The sequence below is a fragment of the Ambystoma mexicanum genome, chromosome 10, assembly GCF_040938575.1.
Source record: "Ambystoma mexicanum isolate Mex_15411 chromosome 10, UKY_AmexF1_1, whole genome shotgun sequence".
Taxonomy (NCBI): domain Eukaryota; kingdom Metazoa; phylum Chordata; class Amphibia; order Caudata; family Ambystomatidae; genus Ambystoma; species Ambystoma mexicanum.
In genome coordinates, this window is record NC_090932.1 from 10,299,712 (window position 1) to 10,312,091 (window position 12,380).

The 12,380-nt window shown below is 49.3% G+C and overlaps 1 protein-coding gene across 1 annotated transcript in view; it reads left to right on the forward strand.

Annotated features, from left to right (window-relative positions):
* The window catches only part of LOC138491098 (probable cation-transporting ATPase 13A4), a 1,104,196-nt gene that overhangs the window by 421,870 nt on the left and 669,946 nt on the right, over window positions 1-12,380 (forward strand). The window lies entirely within an intron of this gene.

The following is a 12,380-nucleotide window of genomic DNA, read 5'->3' on the forward strand; positions in this document are numbered from 1 at the left end:
ACGGCACAATTTCATGTCTCCAATACATGGGAGGTAGGGGGGCAGGATCTCCTGCAGGGGCACACAGCTGCTCCTCTACATTCCCCCCTCTGGTCGAGTCCAACCACCTCCTCCTCAATTCTCTCCATGTCCGTCTATCTTCTTTTAAATAAATGTTTCTTTGGTGTCCACATCTTCGTCATCCCCCCTAAGGGTGCCTGCTTTTTTAATGTGTTTGTCCACACTCCAGGTCATGTATGATTGATATGTTATGATTGGTTACTTATAACGTGCTTAATTCAGAGAGATTTCTAAGTGCTGACTCAGGGTTCGGACCTGTGTTGCTCTGTGTCGCCTTTCTTCCAAGACAAGCATGTTGCCCCTCAGCTATCCTCCCGAGACTACAGCGTTACAATGTCCATTTGGGGGACAGTAGACCCATCGTCTCACGTATTTCTTATGATCCTTTGGATACCAGAACTTTGTTCCCTCTGGTGCTACAATGCTGGCCTTTATGTAATCACTGATGGCGTTCTCAGTCAGCTCCTTTGCCTCTGGTTCATATTTGGCATCAATCATGATCTTCATTCCTACTGCTTTCTTGGCAATTCTATTCCGTTGTGCAATTATCGTTATCAAACAGAATTCAAATATGAATATCACCAATTTTGCTCCAAGGAACTTGAACAAGTTCACCATCCAATAAGGAATGCATGAAAAAACGTCCCGTTCTCTCTGTCATGAGATGGTAAGAATGTGCAACACGATGGCCCGATCTTGGCGCAAACACCTCATTCCATAGCTGTGATCATGTCGAGGACATACCTATTCTGGAGCCTTGTGGCCCTCAATTCTTCCTTATGGTGGCATTGATTGTCTGGAGCAGCTACGAACTGGTGATTTGTAACCACCTGGCATTTACAGCAGTCTGAATTCTAGGCATGAACATGGATGTGAACAATACTGCAGTTTTACTGAATAATTTGTGCTCATTGGGAATATCATCAAAAGTTTATTTTTATTTTTCTGAGAAGTAATTCGATCTCTTACTACGCCAGAGTTCTACTGATCTTCTCAGGTGATCATCTACTTTTGGGAACTCTTCAATATTCAGGTCACTTTGTGGGATCACCAATGCTGGGACATGGATGTAAGCAAGAGAGCACACTCCACCCAATTCCTGGGTAACTTCATATATGCTCTAGATCCGCAGGCCCAATACCGATCCATTAGGACAGCCATTTCTCTCCTCATTCCTAGAATGTCCATGGTGTTTTTACACCCCTTATTACATCCAACATAATTCTTTCCCTTGCCTTGAAAGCACATAGTCGCATTTACTAATGGGACTACGGATACTGGCCCAGCTCATCCTCCACCCATATTAGCAGTTTAGAGTTTCGAGGGGATTATGTCCTCTGACGTATTCCATATCTATGACAGTAATGTCCACAGCTGTGCTGCTTCGGAACATTTTTGGCAGAGGGCGTCCTGCTTAGAATGTCGTCAAGCCCATGTCCCTTGAGGGCCTCTGTCGAGGGTCGACGTCACCGGATGTTATATATAGGACGCACGACACCCGTAGCCTCTGTTCCGTTTTTTCCGCAAAAGTGTTTGCTTCAGAATCTCGGCGCGCTCGATTCTTCTCTTCGAACGATGTCTTCATCTTCCTCTACTACCCTGAGGCCGGGCTTTAAGAAGTGTCGGGCTCCGGGTCGAAAATGTCCAAGACGGACCCGCATGACATCTGCCTCTGGTACCTTGGCGAAAGCCATGCCACCGATGACTGCGAGGACTGCAAGTCCCTGACGTCTAAGGCCTTGTGGGAGCGTAAGCGGACATTAAAGGTAGGTAGGGGGTCCAAGCCCCGTAAATCGAAGTCCACTGGGCTTTCGACCGATGACTCGAGGGGTGACTCTCTGTGTCGTCGAAAATCCAGGGCTCGGTCTAGGAGTGGTTCCCGCCATTCCTCTGCCTCGTCGAGGAATTCTAGGAAGCGCTGTCATTGGTCGGCTTCCCCGGCCTCATGAGAGGAGGACTCCACCAGACGGTTGACTTGTCCCACCAAGTCTTCGTCGCTGGCCGAATGGGATTTATTCCGCCAGCAGATGTTAGCGATTTTTCAGTCGCAAGGCACAGTTCCGTCCGCGCCTCCGAAAGATGCCGGCAAGGAACAAGCTCGGTCCACCACTCGCATGCCTTTGGGCTCGGGAGGTCGGTGCGATCATCGGGAGCCATCAAGGTCCCGATCGAACAAGGGAGATCGCCATAGCCATGCCAGGTCCCGGTCCTCGACGCCGTCGAAACCTGTGAAGCCTTCGAAGAAGGCGTCAACGCCATCGCCGCTGTGTCCGTCGAAGGACTCTCTCTGGGCTCTGCCCTTGAAGAAGTCATCGATGCCGTCGTCGCCTCAGTCAACGCCGATTCCCTCGGCGCCCTCGATGCCATTTGTGGAGGATTTGCCGGAGGTGCCCCTGAGGGCTGTGGAAACTCTGAGGAAGGCTCTCAGTAAGTCTGTGAGGCCTGTTTTTGAGCCCAAGTCTGGTCCTTCTCCTAGATTGGATTTTTTCCAACCTTTGCAGGAGATTTTGGAGGTTGATGAACTGTCTGATCAGGAGTTGGGCTTGCCTGTGCATCCTGAAGTCCCTGATGACCTTTTGTCTGGGCATAGTCAGATGGAGGAACTCTGTGAGTCATTGCATGACGCCAGTGGCCTTGACACCTCTCCGGAGGTGGAGTTTGGCCGACGTGAACCTTGGGCACATACTGAAAATTCCTATCGGCGTCTCATCTCGAGGGTGACTGAGTACTTGGGGTGGTCTGCCTCCCAGTGGAGTTTGATCAGGATGATTTGATGGATATCCTGGATCAGGGTTTGTCCACTGACCCGGTGTTGCCATTTCAGATGGCTTTGCAAAAAAGGGTGGCAGCGGCCTGGACTGCTCCGAGGAGTCTGTCGGCAGTTAACAGGTCGTTCCCAAAAAAATACTGCCCATCCTGTAGTGACCCCTGCTACTTATCATCGCAACCTACTCCGGATAGTTTGGTGGTGCAGGTGGCTAAAGCCACCTCGAAGCAGGCTGCGTACCCTACCATCCCTCTTGATAGGGACGACAATGTCACACACATCAGTTATGTCCTCTACTTCAGACGATAATTCAGATTCTTCCCCCTTCCCCAACTCATCACCTTCCACCTTCTTGAGTTTGCCTTCCTGATGTATTGAAGATCCCTCCTTTTTTTGTGAAGAAACGGATGCCCTCGATAGGATGCCACCGTGCCACATAAGGGCGACGGGGGTAGTCCCACCGGGAGTGCCAAGTAGGGGAAAAAGCCAAAGGCACAAAAAAACCCTAATGTCTTTGCTTGAGTACGCCGGAGAAGTTGATGGAGTCCCCCGGAGATGGCTATGTAAGGCGGTGCAGACCAAACAGGCTCCAACAAGAAGGCGTGGGAAGAAGTAAGGGTCTCTTGCAACAGCAACAAATACAGGAAGCAACAAGTAGGCACACGGACGAGGCAAGACAGTCCAGAAAGCAGGCGCAGGTCGGTGTCAGCGGATCCAAGGAGGTACCAGGGGGAGGACAAAGACAATCCAGTCAGCAGGCACAGGTCGGTAACAGCAAATCCAATGAAGTATAAGTGGAAGGACCAAGGCAATCCGGAAGACAGGCACAGGTCGGATAATCCAGGAGGACAGAGGAGAGGGGCCGGGGGTCAAAGAAAGAAGGCAAGGGGAAAAAGCAAACTAGTAAAACAGAGGGAAAGGGAAGAGAGAGAGAGAAAATGGAACGGGTAGGATAATATGGAAGAAAGAAATGAAAAGGGAAACAAGAGGAAGCAACAGGGGTGAAGAAAGGGCAGGGAATCCTTAGAAAAAGGAAAACAAAAGCCAAGAAAACCCACAAAGGGGAAGCAGCAATAAGTAGAACGAGTGGCAGCAACATGGAAGAAAACCGGAAACGTTGCAACGCGTACGAAGCAGGAAGTGATGGTATTTATACCTCCGGCTTCGCAAGCGTACAACGTCTAGAACGGCACTGAGAGCAACCGTGCCGGGAAGTGAATGGCGGACAGTTACACCCGTGATCCTACTCCAGCGATTCCACAATCGCCAACCCTGCCACGATGTGACAGACGAGCGCTTCAATGGTTGGGCAAAAAAGGTGTTTTCTGCTGGGAGTATTGCGTTGAAGTCTGCCAACTCCACTTGTGCCTTGGAGAAGTTTACACACACTCTGGAACTGTGCGTCTTTGGCGCCTGAGCATATTCCCGAGGGGGAAGAAAGGGATGGCTTTCTGGCCCTCGTGCAAGACGGCAAGGATGCTATGTGCGAATCCCTTAAGTCGGATTTGGACACAGCAGACAGTGTCAACTGTTCCATGGCTGCGAGCAGCGTGATACGCAGGTTTGTGTGGTTGCGGAAGTCGGTTTTGTCCTGGATGTGCAATCCCGTCTTCTGAACATGCCCTTTGACAGCGTTCATTTGACGAGAGCCTTGAGAGGTTGCAGACCTCCAAAGCTGCAGAGAAGTCTTTGAGCGCTGCAGTACGACAACCTCTGCCCATGGTTCGCCGGTTGGGGGCAGGCTAGCGCTGCATCTCAGAGAATGGCGTGCCATTACTTCAGATGCGTGGGTTCTGGATACCATAGCCCACAGCTACTGACTTCCCTTCCTTCAGCGGCCTCACGACAATTGACTGGGGAAGCTCTCTTTGAAGCGCCTGGATCCACTCCTTGCGCAGGCAATCCTTTCCCTGCTGGAGAAAGACACCATAGAACTTGTGCCTGTGGCGGAGAGGAACAAGGGATGGTATTCCGCATATTTTTTGATGCGCAAGAAAGACGAAGGGTTGAGACCTATCGTGGACTTGCGTTGGTTGATCAAACTTCTCAGGAAGGACAAGTTCAAGATGGTTCCTCTTTCTCAGGTCCTCCAGGTCCTTCAACTTCAGGATTGGTTGGTGTCTCTCAACTTCAAGGATGCGTACTTTCATGTGCTGATTCATCCCATGGCCAGGAAGTACCTGAGGTTTGCGGCTGGCGACTCGCACTTTCAGTTTCGGGTCCTGTCATTTGGTTTGACCTCCGCCAGAGGGTCTTCACGAAGCTCATGGTGGTGGTGGCAGCGTACCTCAGGCGAGGGGAGATTCACATCTACCCCTACCTGGACGACTGGCTGACCCGTGCGTGCTCTCCTGAGCAAGTGTTGGATCATCTCAGTCTCACCTGCCGCACCCTCCACAGGCTGGGCTTCTCCCTGAATTTCAAGAAGTCGAATTTGACACCTTTCCAACAGCCCCAGTACATCGGGGCTGTGCTGGACACGTCCCAGGGGAAGTGTTCACCTCCCCAGGTCAGGGCTCATCACATTGTGCAGATGGTGGACAAGTTTCAAAGTGCCCATTGTCTCCCGGCTTTCAACTTCCTAAGGTTGCTGGGCCTCATGGCATTCTGCATCTTTCTGGTGCCGTAATGCCATACTGCGGATGAGATCTCTGCAATGGGCTCTAAAACTGCATTGGTCCCAGTTTTCGGGCAAGATGTCGGATCCTGTTCAGATTCTGGTCTTGGTCGCACAGGATCTTCTGTCTGTGGTGGGCCGAAGAAAGGAACCTACTGAAGGGGGAACCGTTTTGGCAACCATGGCCGGAGGTGACGATTGTGATGGATGCTTCCCTCACAGGATGGGGTGCTCATGCCAACGAGCTGACCGTCAGCGGTCGTTGGTCTCCGTCGGAGTCCAGACTCCACATCAACCTGTTAGAGCTGAGAGCCATCAGGCTTGCCCTGAAGGCTTTTCTTTCCGGCTGTACAAGGGAAAAGTGTTCTGATCATGACGGACAACACAGTGGCCTTGCATTACCTCAACAAAAAAGGGGGTCAGGGTCACTCCCGTTGTGCAGGGAGGCGATGCAGCTCTGGTTCTGGGTCATCGAACAAGGTCTTTTGATCCCAGCAGTTCATCTGGCCGGAGACGAAAACGCGGCGGTGCACTCTCTGAGCAGGCAGAATGCAGTCTCTCACAAGTGGGAGTTGGCTCAGGAAATCCTTCTGGAGATCTTTGACCTTTGCCGAACCCCACAAGTGGATCTCTTCGCCACCAGTGCCAACTGGAAGTGCGAGAGATTCTGCTCAAGGGAATTTCCTCCGAGAGGAGCCTTAGGAGACGCGTTCGTGGTGGATTGGTCATTCCCACTGCTCTACACGTTTCCTCCAGTCCTCGTCATTCCTCAAGTGTTGCGGAGGTTGCGGAGGTTCGGGACCCGCATGACCCTTGCGACTCCAGATTGGGCCAGGAGAGCGTGGTACCCGGACCTTCTAGACTTGTCCATCTGCCCTCCACAACGCACGACGTCTTCCTTACCGAGAGGATCTGCTCTCTAGGGAGGGGGTTCAGGTTCTCCATCCAGAGGTCAGGACTCTCACCCTTCACGCTTGGTATCTGAAAGGTTGAGATACAAGGATTGGGACCTCCCGGTTGACGTGATGGAGGTGTTGCTTTCGGCCAGGCGGCCAGCACCAAAGTCCTTGTACTGTTGCCGTTGGCGTACATTCTGCGACTGGTGCAGGAGACAGAATGTTGATCCTTTCCAATGTTCCATTCCTATGGTTTTGTCTTTTCTGCTTTCTTTAGCCCACAAGGGCCTTCAAGTGGGTACAATTAAGGGTTACCTGGCGGCGCTGTCCATATTTAAGCGCTCGTCTGCAGGCCTGGACTGGCCCACCGGGACACCGGGACTTTCCCCGGTAGGCCTCGGGACATAGGGCCTCTTTTCTTGGGGGAAGGATACATAATCATTTCATGACATGATCCATCCATGCCAGCCTGAACTCCCCTGGGTGTGGTTCGCTAATCTCTGCCTGCATGATTCTGCCCATGGCTCGCCTCTGTGTACTGTGGGGGAACTGGGCATCATTAAAACCACCCGATATGTGCCCTAGTGTGTTAGACTGCGCAGGTGCAGCACAGGCCATGCTGAAGTGTCAGTGCGGCTGCCACCTGCATAGACGATTCGGCACTGACTGCAGACCGCAGGTTTCCGTTACACAGAAAGGTAAGCAGTAACTTTAGGTATGGACATATTGCACTGTGCAATGTTGTGGGAGTGACTGCCTTAGGAATAAGTCAACAGACGGCAGTGCCCGTGACTTTGCAGGCGCGTGCGTAATTACTGAGAAGCTCCTTCCGAGTTCGACTCAGACAGCAATATTTTGACTTTGCCACGGGTGCTGCAGCTGAAATGTATGAGCCATAGAGTGCGCCTTGTACAGCCTCTCATTTTAGCAAACAGGAGGAAGTGATGGGGAAAACCTCACTGCAATAATGGCACCTTATCACAGGCCATTTGCTCGTCCTTAAACATGCGGCCACATAACATCCTGGACTTATCTTCGTAGCCAGGCCTTCTTTTAGCAAGTCTTTGAGGCAGGCGCCTTCCAATAGGTGCAGCGTTGACGGTGCAGCCAATGTTATCACTTCAGGAAACAAACGGGAGAATAGTCAGAGTAAAATTAATCATTCGCAAAACGTAACAAACAAACACATGCTCAATATACTGAGCACTCAGTCAAAAATAGCCTTGGGCTGGTGGGGAGAAATATTCTTTCAAGGCTTTTTTGCCCGAGGGCAAATGACTGCGACTAGGGCAAACGTTACCCTGATGCAAAACATACCTTGAAAGAATATGTTCCTAGGTGAAGCACTCAGTAGCGCCAAGATGCTTATTATCGAGGAATGTTTGTGCTTAATATATTATACACATTATAAACGGCAGCTGTTGGCTGTTTTGTGTGCATATTAGAAGGAAAGATGCCAGAGGTAGCAAGCAGAATTCGGTGCAAAGTATTGACGCTGTTACGTATGAGGCAATCAGGTATTTGTTGCATTCTGAAATCCAATATGGTTCTGGAGAGATTTTTGGGTTTAGAGCTCTGTAAAGGGTAGCGTGCAAGTAAGTAAAAGGCTTAACCACAAACCAGCCTTTTCTCTGTTGATATTTGATATTTGTATGTGTTCCAATTAGGAGGCAAACACAGCATTCTGAAAAAGGTTGGGTATTTTATGAACAAATCGAGGTGCTCAAAGTAAAGGAGGTTTCTATTTTCAGGTTTGGGCATATTGCAGCACTTACTGTACCTCCCATTGAGGATTTGTCAGTAGTGAAGATTCTTGCATTAAAGTCTTCCAAGTTGAATAAACAAGTGTTGATATAGCCTCATCATGAGTTGGGCGTTATTCCGCCCAACGCAATTAGCGTTACCTCGACTCGTTCCGGCGCTGCGCCGGATCCCTAGTTGCGGTGGCGCTGTTACTCCCCATTTGTTATGAGTCCACAGGACTATATGGATTTTTTTGGCGTTATTATCGCCGGCAGAATCTGTTTTCTGAAAATATTATTTTACCTGGAGTGCTAGGGTGATGTATGGTAGAACTTCTAGGCACTAGGCCAATTTTTGGCCTTGTGCTAATTGCACTTGCACAGGTGCAACATTTTAGTAATTCTTCTACAATGTGATGTGTCTTCTTTAGGAAAGATCCTGCTGTCTTGTATTAAGCACTGTGGTCTTGGGCGTCTGGATGGACAGTTGCAGGCCACACGCATAGGTTTAAACTACAAGGCTACTTTCTCTTGGGATTGGTGAGTGAAGAGACTTAGGAAATAAGTTTGTGGTTCTGCACTTGGACTTTTCTTAGTGTTGGCGCTGGCCCATAACAAAGGTTACTTTTTAAAGCTATGTTCTGCCTCTCACCACTACTTGGCCTTCACATTTGGGGCACACACCCCTAACTTCTTCACCTCCAGCTCTACACATATTCTAAATCCACTCACTCATCCACGCTCGTGCCCCCATTGAGGCTGTTACCACGTCACTCAGGACAATCGCTCCACACAATGATAACTGTTCCCCTATCCAACCCACAGTGACGGTTGCTGCCCTCCTCATGCATGCATATATCACTACCCCTGCCCCTTGCCATTTACACACGCTCAGTGACCCATTTGTCACTCGTTCGGCTCATGCACTCCGAGCCAGTTATAGAGTGTTTTGTAACAGCCCACCGCTTGCATATCCAGAAGGGCCTCTCATCCACATGCACACACTTCCAATATGTCACCATGACCTTCCTCACTGAATTCCTGTGCTCATCCTCACCCACTCTCGCCATCAGTCAGCAGTCCTTGCACAAGTCATAATTAACATCCACACTAGACATTTGTGCTTATTGACAGTTTAAAAATGTGTTTCGTATTTTAGAAGAAAGCATGTATTACTTAATGCCCCAACAACAATGTCATCATGTACTGTGACTACACACCCACCTGATGTTTTGACATTTTGGATGTATGCTGCTGAAGAAGGCCTCAAACTCTCAATATGGATTTCACCTTAACAAAAAGTGCAACCTGCAAACACGTTGTCATTGGCGATGTAGAGACACTGATGAGCTTACCACTATGGTTGAACGCACAGGTGCTGTGCCACATTGTCGGGACACTGCTGGCACTACGTTGGCATGACTCACTGATCTTATACCAAGTCAACGTTTTTGTTAGTTGTGGCTAAAGTGCCACCTATAAGATGAAAATCTTGCATTAGAGTGCAGCTAGGGAAAAATACATAAGGTGGGAAACAAAGCTTGTATTGGTTATTTACAGACCCATTGACTGCCCATGGCCATGCTAATCCCTATTGCCATTTCCACCTGTGTTCTGCCCCTCTGCATCCAAAACACGTCCTCTTGGGATCTCTTTGAGCTAACTTTATCAAGCCTTTCCATCAAACTATGTGTTCAAAGTGCCTGTCAGTGTTTTCCCAAATGAGTCTTCTGAGAGTTAATGACTTGATTGGAATGGTAAAAGCGCTACTGGTGTAATAGAAATGTCAACCACGTCTGCTTTCAGCCACTCCATATTAAAGCCGTATGCCCATCCTTCAATAAAATCATGTTACAATCAAGCATTGGCAAAGCCAAAAGTTTAAGCTTGTGTATCAATATTAGGCATTGAAAAGCCCTGCGATTATATGCCCAGCTACTCTCACCACTTTGCAGCTGCTACATTCCAGTTAATACCACTACGTCAATGTCTGGGAAATGCCTTTCCCATGCCTACACAAAAGACAAAACTGTTGGCATTGCCAATGATTGTTTCAGAATGCCTTTTATCTGCGTGCTCTTCTCAGCACAGGAATAGGATGAAATGGATTAGGGATGCATGTTGCCTGGCACCTTTAATACCGGATATACTCGTTTTTCTCATCTGCAAAATGTGTAATGTCCCAGGCCCCTCTATCATTAAAGCTCTACTTTGAGAGATCATGAACTTATTTAAAATATCCCTTTTTAATCCTTATATGTTTAAAGCATGCTTTAAATGCACTCATTTTGACTAATTGTATTCAACATTTTCTTGGGGTTACTCCGAATTCCCTCATGGAAGGGTTGGGCTCATGCTCTGTGCTCGATCATTCAACGAAATATGAGCCACTTTGAAAAACATTTTCCAGGGCCACTTTTGGTTCCCAGTCCGGCCCTGCTCGTCTGAAGAGTGTTCTTACTTTAAGATACCTTTGATTTTGCAGTTTCTAAAAGGGCTGACTAATGTCTTTCCGCTTTCCAGGTGCCGTTTTTGGGATTTGAATTTGGTTTTGAAGTTTCTGATGGGTGCTCCGTTTGAGCCCTTGCACTCACCCACACGCAGAAACTAGACACCCCCAACACAGAATGTGTGTTCACTTCGGACTCCATTCACACAGGTCCCACCCCTAGGGTGTACCCACAACACACAACACCTGGGAAGGCTCCAGTCAGTCTGACAGGAGGCAGCCCCAGAATCATATATGGTATTTCCGCCCAACAGCTATTCTGGATCAAGGGATAGAGTCAGGGCTTCCCAGGACTTTGGGAAACAAGGTAAAAGGCAATAGAAACCAAGAGGCCACAGGGGCCATCTTGCCTTCTGTCAGGAATCCACTGATCCCTATGGCAGGGCCTGGGTGTTCCAAAAATGGAGGACACTCGGAGCCACTGCCAAGTCAACATTCAGCTTCCACCAACCCATACCCTGCTCTGTGGACAACACACAGGACCCCAAAAACACACACAAGGGGTACAAGGACCCACGGATGCTATAAGGGTATCCCATGGGGGATGTTCACCAAAAGATAAGAATGAAGAGCTGCACTGCCAGGGGTCCCGGCGGGACCTCAGTGGCAGAAAACATAGAGAAGTGATAGGACAAGGACGGGAGGCCCTGTCCCTTCAGAAGGCATTTCCAGCATCACATGACCTTCCTCAACAAATATCTTTATAAATGTGAGGGACAATATTGCTCTTTACCAGTAGATATCACCTTTGTAATGTTTAGATTCACATCAGAGAAAGAAATGTGACATGAGGCACTCTTTTACCAGAAAAGGAAATTATCAGTGAATACATTGTTTGATGTTTGCCACATATTGTTAAAATATTTTCATTAGAATACCCTGCCACTCTCTGCCTTGAGCCTTTCACTCTGGCCAGCCTCCCTTGCCCTCTGCCCTCACCCTCTTGTGAGGCAAAAAACCTTTGAATCATCTTTGACTCTATTCTCTCCTTCTCTCCACACATCACGGACATCTCCAAAAGTCCCATATGCAACTGCACCTCAGAGGTATTCTACCTTTTTTCACCTTCACCCGGCGGCTCACTGTCTCCAAAGCCCTGGTTCTCTCTAGGCTTGACTACTGCACCAGCCTCTTTCTCAGTCTACTTAACTCTACCCTCCGCCCTCTGCAACTCATCCAAAACAGGGCAGCGAGATTTCTTCTTGGCCTCAAGCCTAGGGACCACATCTCTCCGGCTCTGAAATCCCTCCACTGGCTCCCGGTGGCTGCAAGGATCAAGTTCAAGACCCTCTGCATTGTCCACAAGACTTTCTGGGGCTGGGGCCTGTACTATCTCCAATGCTTTCTTCCTAAGTATCTTTCTTACAGAGCCCTTTGCTCGTGTACGTCCAATTCTCTGCGGGTGAGTCGCTTCTCCATCAGAGACTGGGTTGTAGATATCTTTCCTCTGCAGGTGCCTCCATCTGGAATGGCCTCCCTGCCACTCTCCGCCTTGAGCCAGACCACATAAAGTACTGGAAGCTCTTAAAGACCTTCCTTCTCTCCTCTTCCTTCTCTCTGCCTCTCCCCTGCTAACCTTCTGATCCTCCTACTCAGTTACGTGACTGTCACCCCTGCCCACCCACCCAGCCCCTAGCGCTTGCCTTCGGGCCCCTCCTGCACTGCCACCTGGCCTTCCTTGCACTTCTGGGGTGTGTTCCACTTGGAGGCCTTGCCTTCCTTGCACTTACCCAGGGCACTGTTCCACTGGGCGCACTTCTCGCCCTTCCTCTCCCCTGCACATCCTGTC